This window comes from Oncorhynchus gorbuscha, linkage group LG15 (genome assembly GCF_021184085.1).
Source record: "Oncorhynchus gorbuscha isolate QuinsamMale2020 ecotype Even-year linkage group LG15, OgorEven_v1.0, whole genome shotgun sequence".
Lineage (NCBI taxonomy): Eukaryota > Metazoa > Chordata > Actinopteri > Salmoniformes > Salmonidae > Oncorhynchus > Oncorhynchus gorbuscha.
Window position 1 is genome coordinate 36510442 of NC_060187.1, and position 16477 is coordinate 36526918.

Consider the following 16477-nt stretch of genomic DNA (forward strand, 5'->3'; position numbering starts at 1 on the left):
AGAGCTGGGGTGGTGGCGACCTAAATGATTTCCTGATGTGTTCCTCAACTAAATCCTTAACAAAAACACATACTGTACTACTATAGCTTCCTCATTTATTCTGTTATGTGTTCTGTTACAGACACTTGGGGACATATCACTCAGGGATAACTCTGAGGTAAGAATGTTGTGTGTGCTATTCTCATTTTGAGTGTCGAAAGAAGCCACTTAACTTTAGATTAACCTCAGCACTCAGGTTGTTGTCCTTTTGGCCCTACTGTGATATCAGGGGGTCAGGTGACAAGGAAAGTTGTTGATGAGATCTGTAACCTGCAGTCACCCTGAAGGAGAGTTTATCGCCACAACCCTAACATGGTTATTCAAGTAATAGCCTTGTGTGAAGAGATTTATATTGGCCTGTAAAGGGCTCTTATGTATTTTTTACCTCTAGGGGGCAACATTACCTTTCACTAGAATCTAGAGTAAATACTTGGGGCTGTTGTCAGCTATAGTGTCAGTTTGCACATGGTTTCAATCTGCTGACCAACTGAACCCGTATTAGATTCAACAGTAAACATCACACAGACAGACAACTGAACTTTCCACCACAGATGCATCATAATTGTTGGCAGGTGGTGCTCATTCACTTACAAAATGGTTCCTCTTGCAGTAGTGTGAGCAACAACCTCAAAATAATGTGAACATCACCGTTAACAAATAGCACATCAAACAGTTTGTTTTGATTATCTGATGGTGTTCTGTGTCTGCCCAGGCTACCTCACCTGTTGGGCATTGAGGAAGAAGACCTCATCCTTGTCTGATTGGAGAGAACATGGGCCAACTGGTTCATTTTATATCTTTAGAGCACACTCAGAAAGAGAGAGGGAGTCACATGACTCACAAAAACACTTCTAGCATTTTGAGGACTTAGGGACATATTGAAATTTACTGGGGGGGTCATTAAAAAAGAAATGCACTCCCCCACCTTTTTTTTCCACATGACCCTCCCCTTGTACTGTAAAATAAATGCAACACCCTCCCCCCTCAGAGTTAACTAAAAATGTTTATGACCACAAATAACTGTATTTATAAACAGGGATATCTAATTCGCTACTGTAGCACAGTCGATGCCATGCAGGGCTACGGGCCTGAAGGTTGAGGGTTCGCCGACCACCACAGGGAAGCTCACCACCAAACCTGCATGTTTCATTACTTCACCATCAGGGCTGGTTGCCGACACTGATCAGCAAGGGGGAAATCAGATTTTCAACATTTTGATGCCATATTTATAATTCTATAAGCCTCTGGGACCAATTCGTAAGCCCGAAGGATAGCAGCTTTAAGTGTCCTAATTTGAACTCTGGTTGAGAGAGAAAGAGGCGTACACTTTCTGAGCTTTTCCCACAAAAACACTTTGGAGGATCAGTGACCAAATATACTACATGGCCTTAAGTTTAAGCCTGGCTCGCAGTCGGCGTTCCAATTCATCCCAAAGGTGTTTGATGGGGTTGAGCTCAGGGCTCTGTGCAGGCCAAGTTGTTCCACACTGATCTCAACAAACCATTTCTGTATGGACCTCGCTTTGTGCACGGGGGCATTGTCATGCTGAAACAGGAAAGGACCTTCCCAAAACTGTTGCTACAAAAGTTAGAAGCACAGATTTTTTTTAGAATGCAATTGTATGCTGTAGCGTTAAGATTTCACTTCATTGGATCTAAGGGGCCTAGCCTGAACCATGAAAAACAGCCCCAGACCGTTATTCCTCCTCCGCCAAACTTTACAGCTGGCGCTATGCATTCGGGCAGGTAGTGTTCTCCTGGCATCCGCCAAACCCAGATTAGTCTGTCGAATTACTAGATGGTGAAGCGTAATTCATCACTCCAGAGATCACATTTTCACTGCTCCAGAGTCCAATGGCGGTGAGCTTTACGCCAGCCGACACTTGGCATTGCGCATGATGCTCTTAGGCTTGTGTGCAGCTGCTCGGCCATGGAAACCCATTTCATGAAGCTCCCGACGAACAACCGAGGACAGATGATTTTTACTTGCTACTCGCTTCAGCACTCGGAGGTCCCATTCTGTGAGCTTGTGTAGCCTACTACTTCACGGCTGAGTCGTTGTTGCTCCAAGACGTTTCCACTTCACAATAACAGCACTTACAGTTGACTAGGTTAGAAATTTGACAAACTGACTTGTTGGAAAGGTGATATTGTATGTCGGTGTGCAATTTTTATACACCTGTCAGCAACGGGTGTGGCTGAAATGGCCGAATCCATTAATTTGAAGGGTTGTCCACATACTTTTGACCATGTAGTGTCTCACAACCATTTTTAGGGATTTAGCAAGTCACTCAGAGTAAAATATATATCCACCTCCTTTTTGTTGAAAGGCGGTACAAGCAGGCTGTTCTGACCATGATCAAACTCTGAGGGTGCAGGATGGCCTGACTTTATTCGGAGTACTTCCAGATCTATCTCCCTTTGTCGCGCTTCCAGCTCCATCTCTCTTTCAATGGAATGGGATGGCATGCGCACATTCTTCTTGTTCTAGTCTGGCTGCATGTTCTCATTCCCTTTCCTAGTGCTCAAGCTCTAATTTCTGTTCCCATTTTGCCTTTAGTACTACCTCTCCCTATTGCATGTCTATGGGATGCACTCTACCACCCGTAGAACCCTTATCATCCTCCCTCTCCTGAAGGATTTCCCCCTCCACCAAAGCAGTACAGACTAACTCTTTTGACTTCTGCTTTCGAATCAGCATGTGCAACTTTGATATCATAATGCTTTGCGATGAGGAGCAGAAACTTTTTTACATTTATCTAGCATCTCCCATGTAAGGTTTTCCACAAATGCTTCCAAATTAAAGTAAGTCAATGTTTTTAATTTTATAAACTTATGTGTTTATACAACTTTCAAAATGTGGAATGGTGCTACTTGATCTTCAGAAGGCTTTTGATACAGTTAACCATAGCATCCTACTTGCCAAGCTAGAGGCTCTTGGTTGGGCAGTACTGCTCTTGTGTTGGGCAGTACTACTCTTGAAGTCCTACTTGTCAGGGAGGGAACAAGTGGTTGAGGTAAATGGTTTGCCCCCGAGGCTAACCCCATAAGCTGTAGCATGCCACAGGGGAGTGTGCTAGGGCCTCTGCTATTCCTGCTGTACATACATGATTTGAAGGATGCTTGCTCATGTGATGTCATCTGTTTCTTTATGCAGATGACCAAACCACACTGGAAAGTATACTGAGTGCAGAGCTCACTAACAACAAAGACAACAAGCAATCTCTGCACCTCAGCAAAACAGAAGCAATTCTGTTTCGGGTCCAAAATGAAACTAAGCAAGTCCTCATACATCGGGGTACAGCTAGCAGGAGAGGTACTCACAGCCAAACATCAGTTAATTAATTAGGATGTACTCTAGATGACCTGGGAGGGGAGGGGGGAATGTCTATGGCTATTAAGTTACTAGGTAAGGTCTCTGCCACAAACACGTAGGAAGGCTAGAAAGTCTAAGCTGTTGAAAAAATATTCAAAGAAAGTGCTAGCAAATGTTCTCATCTAATGGCATTTTGACAATGCTAGCACCTCCTGGTTCGAATGCTCAACTAATCTACTAAAAAGCAAGATTCAGGTAGCCCAGAACAAGTTGATTGATCTCACTTGGTGGAGTGCTGCAGAGATGGTTGTCCTGAAAGGTTCTCCCATCTCCACAGAGGAACTCTGGAGCTCTGTCAGTGACCATTTGGGTTCTTGGTCACCTCCCTGACCAAGGCCTTTCTCCCCTGATTGCTCAGTTTGGCTCGGCAGCCAGCTCTAGGAAGAGTCTTGGTGGTTCCAAACTTCTTCCATTTAAGAATGATTGAGGCCACTGTGTTCTTGGGGACCTTCAATGCTGAAAAATGTTTTTGTACCCTTCACCAGATCTGTACTTCCACACAATCCTGTCTCGACGCTCTACAGACAATTCCTTTGACCTCATGGTTTGGTTTTTGCTCTGACATGCACTGTCAACCGTGGGACGTTTATATATAGACAGGTGTGTCTTTCCAAGTCATGTCCAAGCAATTGAATTTACCACAGGTGGACTCCAATCAAGTTGTAGAAACATCAAGGACGATCAATGGAAACAAGATTCACCTGAGCTCAATTTCAAGTCTCCTAGCAAAGGGTCTGAATACTTACGTAATGTTTTTAAAATTTTATATGCACTGTATGTCAATCTAGAACAGGATTATCTATTTTGGATGCAATTTGAATGGAGTTGGAGTGTGCTTCGGTGCACTGATTTAAAGCAACAGTATTCGAGTGATAGTCTGCAATAATAAATAAAATGTTTCAATTAAAAAATCAAGGTGACCCCAGAAAGCCAGATAAATTAGACACAAATTTGGTCTTTATATTACTTTAGCATAGGATATGCTGCAGCAGATGTAGGTGCACCTGGGTAATGTGGGGGGGGGGACTTCTTGCCTTACTGTATGTGAGGATTGGTCCCCAAGGCAACTAAGGAGAATTGGGGGAAGATAGAAACCGATGGTAACAACAATGGATATTTTTTGTTTATGGCCTGTGGACGTGTAATGCCTCTGACTCACCAGCCGTCGTGTCCGTCTGTGAGGGTGAATGGAGCCGTCCTCCTTCATGCAACACACAAACTGCCGGAACAACAAACTCTGTGCTGCGGCCTCCTGGCATGTTAGCTCTCCCACTTAGCTTTGGGTCAGAGGGTTTTTTTATCTGTTATTTCTACTCTTCACCGCTCTGCTCCCGTCTCACTTCCTGTTCTTCCAGGGGTCCAACAGAGTTGATTGTGGCTGAGGCACAGAGAATTAAAGGAGTGGGTCTCAGGACACAGACCATAGGGAGTCTAACCATGACTATCAAGGATAATTGGTCACTTTCCTGTGTTCTGATTTTCATGTCCTCCTTGAAGAACAAGTAAGGTGTACCATTAAATAATTTGTGTGATTCACAGGTATGACTGAGGGGCAAGAGCTTGTTTCCTGTGGTTTAATGGAAGACTTCAGTGTTCTTTAAATTCTCAAACGGATATAGATGCTGGCTGTGGCCATTAATGTGCACAGAACAGCCACAGTAACCTTTCCCCTCTGTATCTGTCTCTAGGTCCCTGTCTCAGTCTACAAGGGTTCTTTGGATAAAGGCTATCTATGGCCTTAATTTGGTATTGAATTGGCTTACCTAATAATATAAAGAATATGGTGTGTGTGACGACCCTCCCACTCTGTCTGCTGTATTCTCTCTTTGTTCTTGTTTCCTTATTAGGATGCCAATGGGTGGAGTTGGGAGGGTCGTCAGCTACATGGGAAACACCTGGGCCCGGTGTGTCCCAGGATATAATAACCACTTCCCCATTCATAGGGGAGACTTTCTCCATGCAGACGCCTTTCTAGATTTTGTTGTTTCTTGGTGGCCTTTTGGTTGTTTGCTTTGGCACCTTTCAACACCCTGCAATATCACATTTATACATGGAAAAACACTCACTTACACTACTGATTACTGATTACACAAACCATTGTATATTGTACTTAGTTTACTTTATTTAATAAATATATGTTTTGTTACTCCTTATCGCCACACTGTCTCCCTTTTGTTACGGGCTTTGAGCCGGTTCGTGACAGTGTGTGTGTACACCACTGTACCGCATACTCAGGAAGTCTAGTTAATAATACAGCCCTGCTCTGGTGGAGCTACACTGCTGTCTCAGACTGCTGTAGACAACTGTGACCCTCTCAATTACCTTTAATCAGGGTGTTTTACCAACAGTAACTGAGTGAGGTCAAACAGTCATCTGCAATCTATAATAAATGGTATTGGTTATGTCGTGAGAAAATGACACTGGCAGTGGACTGTAACGGGTTGACCTGGTTGCAGCAAAGTGTACAATTGAATAATTATTAGGATCCTCATTTAGCTCTTCCTGGTCCAAACATGGTTAAAACAGTTACATCAAAACACAACAATGGCCTACATCATAAATAAAACAAAACATTATACAAGATATTACACTTATAAAATATAAATTCCACAATGCCATAACATTACAATGTCTGCGTTGTCTGCGTTGTGTCAGGAGGTGTTGTTTTTTTCAGGTTTTACTGCTCGCTTGAGTTACTTGATGTGGAAGAGTTCCATGTAGTACTGTGCATTTCCCAGAGTGTGTTCTGGACTTGATGACTGTGAAGAGACCCCTGGTGGAGGGGTATGTATGGGTGTCTGAGCTCTGTGTTAGCTGTTTGAACAGAGTTCTTTACTTTCAACACGTCAATACTAGAGGTCGACTGATTTTTCAACGCTGATACCGATTTATTGGAGGACCAAAAAAGCCGATGCCTATTTATTTTTAATTTAAATTGTATTTGTAATTAATGACAATTACAACAATACTGAATGAACACTTATTTAAACTTAATACATCAATACAATCAATTTAGCCTCAAGTAAATAATGAAACATGTTAAATTTGGTTTAAATAATGCAAAAACAAAGTGTTGGAGAAGTAAAAGTGCAATATGTGCTATGTAAGAAAGCTAACGTTTCAGTTCCTTGCTCAGAACACGAGAACATATGAAAGCTGGTGGTTCCTTTTAACATGAGTCTTCAGTATTCCCAGGTAAGACGTTTTAGGTTGTAGTTATTATAGGAATTATAGGACTATTTCCCTCTACCATTTGTATTTCATTAACCTTTGACTATTGGATGTATAGGCACTTTAGTATTGCCAGTGTAAAACAGTATAGCTTCCGTCCCTCTCCTTGAGAAACGCAAGGGAAACAACCACTCCAAGGCTCAGAGTAGCGAGTGACGTTTGCAACGATATTAGCACGCGCTAACTAGCCAGCCATTTCACTTCGGTTACACCAGCCTCATCTCGGGAGTTGATATACTTGAAGTCATAAACAGCACAATGCTTGACGCACAACGAAGAGCTGCTGGCAAAACGCACGAAAGTGCTGTTTGAATGAATGTTTACGCGCCTGCTTCTGCCTACCACCACTCAGTCAGATACTTAGATACTTGTATGCTCAGTCAGATTATATGCAACGCAGGACACGTTAGATAATATCTAGTAATATCATCGACCATGTGTAGTTAACTAGTGATTATAAGAAGTTTAATGCTAGCTAGCAACTTACCTTGGCTTCTTACTGCATTTGCGTAATAGGCCGTCTCCTTGTGGAGTGCAAGGAGAGAGAGGCAGGTTGTTATTGCGTTGGAATAGTTAATTGTAAGGTTGCAAGATTGGATTCCCCGAGCTGACAATGTGAAAATCTGTCGTTCTGCCCCTGAACAAGGCAGTTAACCAACCGTTCCTAGTCTCTTCCTAGAGCTGGCCACCCGGCCATACTGAGCAATTGGGGGAGGAGGGCTTTGTTCAGGGAGGTGATCAAGAACCCGATGGACACTCTGACAGAGCTCAAGAGTTCCTCTGTGGAGATGGTTGTCGTTCTGGAAGCTTCTACCATTTCTGCAGCACTCCACCAATCAGGCCTTTATGGTAGAGTGGCCAGACGGAAGCCACTCTTCAGTAAAAGGCACATGACAGCCCGCTTGGAGTTTGCCCAAAGGCACCTGAAGGACTCTCAGACCATGAGAAACAAGATTCTCTGGTCTGATGAAACAAGATTGAACTCTTAGACCTTAATGTCAAGCATCACGTCTGGAGGAAACCTGGCACCATACCTACGGTGAAGCATGGTAGTAGCATCCTGCTGTGGGGATGTTTTTCAGCGCCTCGGACTATGAGATGAGTCAGGATCGAGGGAAAGATGCACGGAATAAAATACAGAGTGATCATTGATGAAAACCTGCTCCAGAGCGCTCAGGACCTCAGACTGGGGCCAAGATTCACCTTCCAACAGGATAATGACCTAAGCACACAGCCAAGACAACGCAGGAGTGGCTTCTGTGAATGTCCTTGAGTGGCCGAGCCAGAGCCTGGACTTGAACCCGATCGAACGTCTCTGGAGAAACCTGAACATAGCTGTGCAGCAGCACTCCCCATACAACTTGACAGCTTGAGAGGATCTGCAGAGAACAATGGGAGAAACTCCCCAAATACAGGTTTTACACACTTGTAGCGTCTACCCAAGAAGACTTGAGGCTGTAATCACTGCCAAAGGTGCTTCAACAAAGTACTGAGTAATGGGTCTGTATTTCAGTTTTTTATTATGGGGTATTGTGTGTTGATTGATGAGGGGGGGGGGGGAACTATTTTAATACGTTTTAGAATAAGGCTGTAACAAAATGTGGAAAAAGTCAAGGGGGTCTGAATTATTTCTGAATGCACTGTGTATCTTAGGAAGGGTATAAAACAAGAGTGTTGAAATTTCCAAGAGCATAGAAGTCTCCATCATTGGGAAATCTAAAATAATACCAAGACTCTGCCTAGAGCTTGCCTTCTGACCAATCTGATCAAGAAGGACCTTGGTCAGGGAGGTGGCCAAATACCCAATGATCACTTTGACAGAACTGCAGAGTACCTTGGCTGAGATGGGAGAACCTGCTAGAAAGACAAGTTTCCACATCACTTCACCAATTTGGGCTTTGACAGCACGCCTGGAGTTCACCAAAAGGCACGTGAAACTCGGAGCATATGGAAAAATATTTTGTGGTGTGATGAGACAGAAATGTAACTTTTGGCCTGAATGCAAAGTGCTATGTCTGGAGAAAACCAGGCACAGTTCATCGCCCTTCTAACAGCATCCCTACTGTGAGGAATGGCAGTGGCAGGTATTTGGGATACTGGTAAGGATAGAGGGAACAATGAATGGAGCTGAATAGAGGAAAATACTTGATGAGAAACTGCAAATGACCTTAGACTGGGGGCGACGATTTACGTTCCAACAGGACAATGAACCCAAGCATACAGCCAAAGCAATGCTAGACTGGCTTCAGAACAAGAATGTGAAAGTCCTTTAGTGGCCTAGCTCAGACTTGAATCTTATTTAAAAAACTTTGCTGTTCACCGCCGCTACCAATCTGAACAGAGCTTGAGAAAATCTCCCATGAAGAATCAAAACCAAAGGTTATTCTACAAAGTATTGTCTTAGGGGTGTGAATACTTATGTAAATGAGATATTTCTGTATTTCTTCAATAAATGTGCAAACATTTCTAAAAACATGTTTTCACTTTGTCATTATGGGGCATTGTGTGTACATGGGTGAGAAAATTAAGTATTTATTCCATTTTGAATTCAGGCTGTAACAAAACAATATGGAATAAGTCAAGGGGAATGAATACTTTTTGAATGTAGTGAACTCTCGGTCTACAGTATGGCAGAGGACGTAAAGCCATAACACATGTTTTTTTCAGCAGCAGACTATGATCGCCGATGTCAAAAGATGCACTGAATTCTAACAAAACAGCTCCCGCAATCTCCTTATTTCTTTCAGACAATCATCAGTAAGTTGTCTTAGTGCTGTCCAAGTTAAGTGCCCTTCCATGCCAGGTCGCAATTGTAAATGAGAACTTGTTCTCAACTTGCCTACCTGGTTAAATAAAGGTGAAATAAAATAAATAAAATTAGCATCTGAAAGTCTGTTGTCAATTTGTTTACTGTAAAAAAAGCATTGTATTTGGTCCAAAAGTTTACAAAAGGGTTGGAAACAGGCTGATTGGTTGGCTATTTGAGCCAGTAAAGTGGACTTCTATCCTTCGGAAGGGGAATAACTTTTGCTTCCCTCCAAGTTGTCAGACCCGGTGGCTCGTCATTGTTGATAGACAGCATATTTTTTCCCCTCTTCCACAATCACTGTACTGAATTCAAAATAACGATTGTCTTTCATAATTTGGTCAGATATACTTGGATGTGAAGTGTCGATGTTTGTTGCTGGCATGTCATGCTAAAGTTTGCTCATCTTGCCAATGAAAAAAAATCATTAAAGTAGTTGGCAATTTCAGTGGGTTTTGTGATGGATGAGCCATCTGATTCAATGAATGATGTATCAGAGTTTGCCTTTTTGCCCAAAAATTCATTTAAGATGCTCCAAAACATTTTACTATAATTATTTGTCATTTATCTTTATTTCATAGTGTAGTTTCTTTTATTCAGTTTATCCACATGATTTCTCAATTTGCAGTATGTTTGCTAATCAGTTGTACAGCCAGACCTATTTGCCATTTATTTTGCCTCCTCCCTCTCAACTGTACCATTTTTTAATTCCTCATCAATCCACAGGGATTTAACAGTTTTTTACAATCATAATCTTAATGGGTGCATGCTTGTTAATAACTAGGATAAGCAATTTCATAAATGTGTCAAGTGCAGCATCTGGCTGCTCCTCATTACACACCACGGACCAAGAAATATGATTTACATCAACAACGTAGGAATTGCTACAAAACTTATTGTATGAGCTCTTATACAGTATATTAGGCCCAGCCTTTGGAACTTTGGTTTTCCTAGATATAGCTATTATATTGTGATCACTACATCCAATGGATTTGGATGCTGCTTTCTAACAAATTTCTGCAGCATTAGTAAATATGTGATCAAGACATGTTGATGATTTCATTCCTGTGCTGTTTGTAACTACCCTGGTAGGTTGATTGCTAACCTGAAGCAGGTTGTAGGCACTAGTTACAGTTTGAAGCTTTCTCTTGAGTGGGCGGCCTGACGAAAGGCAGTCAATATTTAAATCGCCCAGAAAATATACCTCTATTGAAATAACATTACCGGTCAAAAGTTTTAGAAGGGTTTTTCTTTATTTTTACTATTTTCTACATTGTATAATAATTGTGAAGACATCTAAACTCTTAAATAACACACATGGAATCATGTAGTAACCAAAAAAGTGTTAAACAAATCAAAATATATTTAATATTGTAGATGCTTCAAATGCCACCATTTGCCTTGATGACAGCTTTGCACACTCGCGGCATTCTCTCAACCAGCTTCATGAGGTAGTCATGGAATGCATTTCAATGAACAGGTATGCCTTTTTAAAAGTTAATTTGTGGAATTTCTTTCCTAAATGCGTTTGAGCCAATCTGTTGTGTTGTGACAAGGTAGGGGGTATACAGAAGATAGCCCTATTTGGTAAAAGACCAAGTCCATATAATGGCAACAGCAGCTCAAATAAGCAAAGGGAAATGACAGTCCATCATTTCTTTCAAGACATGAAGGTCAGTCAATACGGATCATTTCAAGAACTTTGAACAAAAACCATCGAGCTATGATGAAATTGGCATCCCCAGCCGCGCCCTCAGAGCATGCGCAGACCAGCTGGCCGGTGTGTTTACGGACATATTCAATCAATCCCTATACCAGTCTGCTGTTCCCACATGCTTCAAGAGGGCCACCATTGTTCCTGTTCCCAAGAAAGCTAAGGTAACTGAGCTAAACGACTACCGCCCCGTAGCACTCACTTCCGTCATCATGAAGTGCTTTGAGAGAATAGTCAAGGACCATATCACCTCCACCCTACCTGACACCCTAGACCCACTCCAATTTGCTTACCGCCCAAATAGGTCCACAGACGATGCAATCTCAACCACACTGCACACTGCCCTAACCCACCTGGACAAGAGGAATACCTATGTGAGAATGCTGTTCATCGACTACAGCTCGGCATTCAACACCATAGTACCCTCCAAGCTCGTCATCAAGCAATTTGTAAGTCGCTCTGGATAAGAGCGCCTGCTAAATGACTTAAATGTAAAATGTAAAAGCTCGAGACCCTGGGTCTCGACCCCGCCCTGTGCAACTGGGTACTGGACTTCCTGACGGGCCGCCCCCAGGTGGTGAGGGTAGGCAACAACATATCCTCCCCGCTGATCCTCAACACGGGGCCCCACAAGGGTGCGTTCTGAGCCCTCTCCTGTACTCCCTGTTCACCCACGACTGCGTGGCCACGCACGCCTCCAACTCAATCATAAAGTTTGCGGACGACACAACAGTGGTAGGCTTGATTACCAACAACGACGAGATGGCCTACAGGGAGGAGGTGAGGGCCCTCGGAGTGTGGTGTCAGGAAAATAACCTCACACGCAACGTCAACAAAACTAAGGAGATGATTGTGGACTTCAGGAAACAGCAGAGGGAACACCCCCCTATCCACATCGATGGAACAGTAGTGGAGAGGGTAGCAAGTTTTAAGTTCCTCGGCATACACATCACAGACAAACTGAATTGGTCCACTCACACTGACAGCGTCGTGAAGAAGGCGCAGCAGCGCCTCTTCAACCTCACGAGGCTGAAGAAATTCGGCTTGTCACCAAAAGCACTCACAAACTTCTACAGATGCACAATCGAGAGCATCCTGGCGGGCTGTATCACCGCCTGGTACGGCAACTGCTCCGCCCTCAACCGTAAGGCTCTCCAGAGGGTAGTGAGGACTGCACAACGCATCACCAGGGGCAAACTACCTGCCCACCAGGACACCTACACCACCCGATGTTACAGGAAGGCCATAAAGATCATCAAGGACATCAACCACCCGAACCACTGCCTGTTCACCCCGCTATCATCCAGAAGGCGAGGTCAGTACAGGTGCATCAAAGCTGGGACCGAGAGACTGAAAAACAGCTTCTATCTCAAGGCCATCAGACTGTTAAACAGCCACCACTAACATTGAGTGGCTGCTGCCAACACACTGTCATTGACACTGACCCAACTCCAGCCACTTTAATAATGGGAATTGATGGGAAATGATGTAAATATATCACTAGCCACTTTAAACAATGCTACCTTATATAATGTTACTTACCCTACATTATTCATCTCATATGCATATGTATATACTGTACTCTACATCATCGACTGCATCCTTATGTAATACATGTATCACTAGCCACTTTAACTATGCCACTTTGTTTACTTTGTCTACACACTCATCTCATATGTATATACTGTACTCGATACCATCTACTGTATCCTGCTCTGTACCATCACTCATTCATATATCCTTATGCACATATTCCTTTTCCCCTTACACTGTGTATAAGACAGTAGTTTTGGAATTGTTAGTTAGATTACTTGTTGGTTATCACTGCATTGTCAGAGCTAGAAGCACAAGCATTTCGCTACACTCGCATTAACATCTGCTAACCATGTGTATGTGACAAATAAAATTTGATTTGATTTGGCTCTCATGAGAAAGGAAGACCCAGAGTTACCTCTTCTGCAGAGCATAAATTCAGTAGAGTTACTAGCCTCAGAAATTGCAGCCCAAATAAATGCTTCAGATTTCAAGTAACAGACACATCTCAACATCAACTGTTCAGAGGAGACTGAGACTGTGTGAATCAGGCCTCCATGGTCGAATTGATGCAAATAAACCACTACTAAAGGACACCAATGAGAAGAAGAGACTTGCTTGGGCCAAGAAACACAAGCAATGGATATTAGACCGGTGTAAATTAGACTGGAGTCAAAATGTGAGATTTTTGGTTCCAACCGCCGTGTCTTTGTGAGATGTGTTGTGGGTGAACGGATGATCTACGCATGTGTTTTTCCCACTGTAAAGCATGGAGGAGGAGGGAGTTATGGTGTGGGGGTGTTTTGCTGGTGACACTTAACCAGCATGGCTACCACAGCATTCTGCAGCGATATGCCATCACATCTGGTTTGGGCTTAGTCCCACTATTTGTTTTTCAACAGGACAATGACCCAACACACCTCCAGGCTGTAAGGGCTATTTGACCAAGGAGGAGAGTGATGGAGTGTTTCATCACATAACCTAGCCTCCAGAATCCCCTGACCTCAACCAAATTGAGATGGTTTGGAATGAGTTGTACTGCAGAGTGAAGGAAAAGCAGCCAACAAGTGCTCAGCATATGTGGGAACTCCTACAAGACTGTTGGAAAAGCATTCCAGGTGAAGCTGGTTGAGAGAATGTCAAGAGTATGCAAATCTGTCATCAAGCCAAAGGTTGGCTATTTGAAGAATTTGATTTGTTTAACTCAACTTTTTTGGTTACTATATGATTCCATTATGTGTTATTTCATAGTTTTGAGGTCTTCACTATTATTCTACAATGTGTAAAACAAAGAAAAACCCTTGAATGTGTAGGTGTTTTAAAAATATTGATCAGTAGTGTACATTTATCAAGCATTTCACACGTTATCCAGATACTGACTGTTAGCACTTGGTGGACTATAGCAGCTTCCCACCAAAATGGGCTTAAGGTAGATGAACCTGTGGCAATATTACTTCAACAGTATTTAACGTGAGATCCTCTCTGGGCTTTACAGGAATGTTGTTCTGAATATTAACAGCCACACCTCCACCTTTGGCATTTCTGTCTTTTCTGTAGATTGTATAACCATGTATTGCTACCACTGTATCATCAAAGGTATAATCTAAGTGTGTTTCAGAGATTGTCAGAATATGAATGTCATCTTTTTCTAGCAAATTGTTGAAGAGATGACAAATAGGAGTGGCAATATGGTCCACTACCATCCTCAGTAGTTTTCCATCCAAGTTGTCAGTACGAGATGGTTTGTCATTATTGATAGACAATTTTTTAACCTCTTCCACTCTCACTTTATGGTATTTCGAAATTACAATGCTTGTCTTCAATGGTGACTTATGCATGGATATGAAGGTTCAGAATTGATTCTTGACATGCTAATCTTGCCAATAAAAAAGTCATTAAAGTAGTTGGCAATATGAGAGGGTTTTGTGATGAATGAGCCATCTGATTCATCCCAAACCATCTCAATTGGGTTGAGGTCGGATGATTGTGGAGGCCAGGTCATCTGATGCAGCACTCTATCACTCTCCTTGGTCAAATAGCCCTTACACAGAATGGCGGTGGTGTGTTTTGGGTCATTGTCCTGTTGGAAAACCTTTAACTGGTACTGTATATCATTTATCTTTGTCTCATAATACAGTTTCTTCTTCTTTTTGTATAGTTTAGTCACATGATTTCTCAATTTACGTTATGTTTGCCAATCGGCTGTAAAGTCAGACTTATTTTCCATTCCTTTTTCCTCGTCCCCCTAAACCATACCATTAGCAGTTTTTACAGTCAGTGTCTTAATCAAATCAAATCAAATGTATTTATATAGCCCTTCGTACATCAGCTGATATCTTAAAGTGCTGTACAGAAACCCAGCCTAAAACCCCAAACAGCAAGCAATGCAGGTGTTGATGCACGGTGGCTAGGAAAGACTCCCTAGAAAGGCCAAAACCTAGGAAGAAACCTAGAGAGGAACCAGGCTATGTGGGGTGGCCAGTCCTCTTCTGGCTGTGCCGGGTGGAGATTATAACAGAACATGGCCAAGATGTTCAAATGTTCATAAATGACCAGCATGGTCAAATAATAAGGCAGAACAGTTGAAACTGGAGCGGCAGCACGGCCAGGTGGACTGGGGACAGCAAGGAGTCATCATGTCAGGTAGTCCTGAGGCATGGTCCTAGGGCTCAGGTCCTCCGAAAGAGAGAAAGAGAGAATTAGAGAGAGCACACTTAAATTCACACAGGACACCGAATAGGACAGGAGAAGTACTCCAGATATAACAAACAGACCCTAGCCCCCCGACACAAACTACTGCAGCATAAATACTGGAGGCTGAGACAGGAAGGGTCAGGAGACACTGTGGCCCCATCCGAGGACACCCCGGACATGGCCAAACAGGAAGGATATAACCCCACCCACATTGCCAAAGCACAGACCCCACACCACTAGAGGGATATCTTCAACCACCAACTTACCATCCTGAGACAAGGCCGAGTATAGCCCACAAAGATCTCCGCCACGGCACAACCCAAGGGGGGGCGCCAACCCAGACAGGAAGTTCACATCAGTGACTCAACCCACTCAAGTGACCACTGCCTCCAGCCCTGCCTCCAGCTGTTTGCTTAGAATGGGTATGTGCTTGTTAGTAACTGTAAGAAGACGTTTTATTAAATGTGTCAAGTACGGCATCTGTTTGCTCTACAACAGACCTGCAAATATTCTTTAAATCTTCAACATATGAGAATCCCTACAGAACCTCTTGTATGATCTCTTATACACAATTTTATCCCCAGCCTTAAGAACTTTGGTTTTTCTAGATATTATGATCAATGCATCCGGTTGGTGTGGCTACTGCTTTAGAGCAGATTTCTTCAGCATTAGTAAAGATGTGATTGATACACATGGATTTATTTCCTGTGCTGTTTGCATATACCCTGGTAGGTTGACTAATTACCTGAACCAGATTGCAGGTACTGGTTTCAGTTTGAAGCTTTTTTTGAGTGGACAGCTTGATTAAAAACCAGTCAATATTTTGGTCACCCAGAAAATAAACCTCTCGGTTAATATCACGTAAACCATCAAGCATTTCACACGTACACTACATGACCAAAGGTATGTGGACAACTGCTCGTCAGGCATCGCATTCCAAAATCATGGGATTTAATATGGATTTGGACCCACCTTTGCTGCTATAACAGTCTCCACTCTTATGGGAAGGCTTTACACTAGATGTTGGAATATTGTTGCGGGGACTTGCTTCCATTCAGCCACAAAAGCATTAGTGAGGTTGGGCA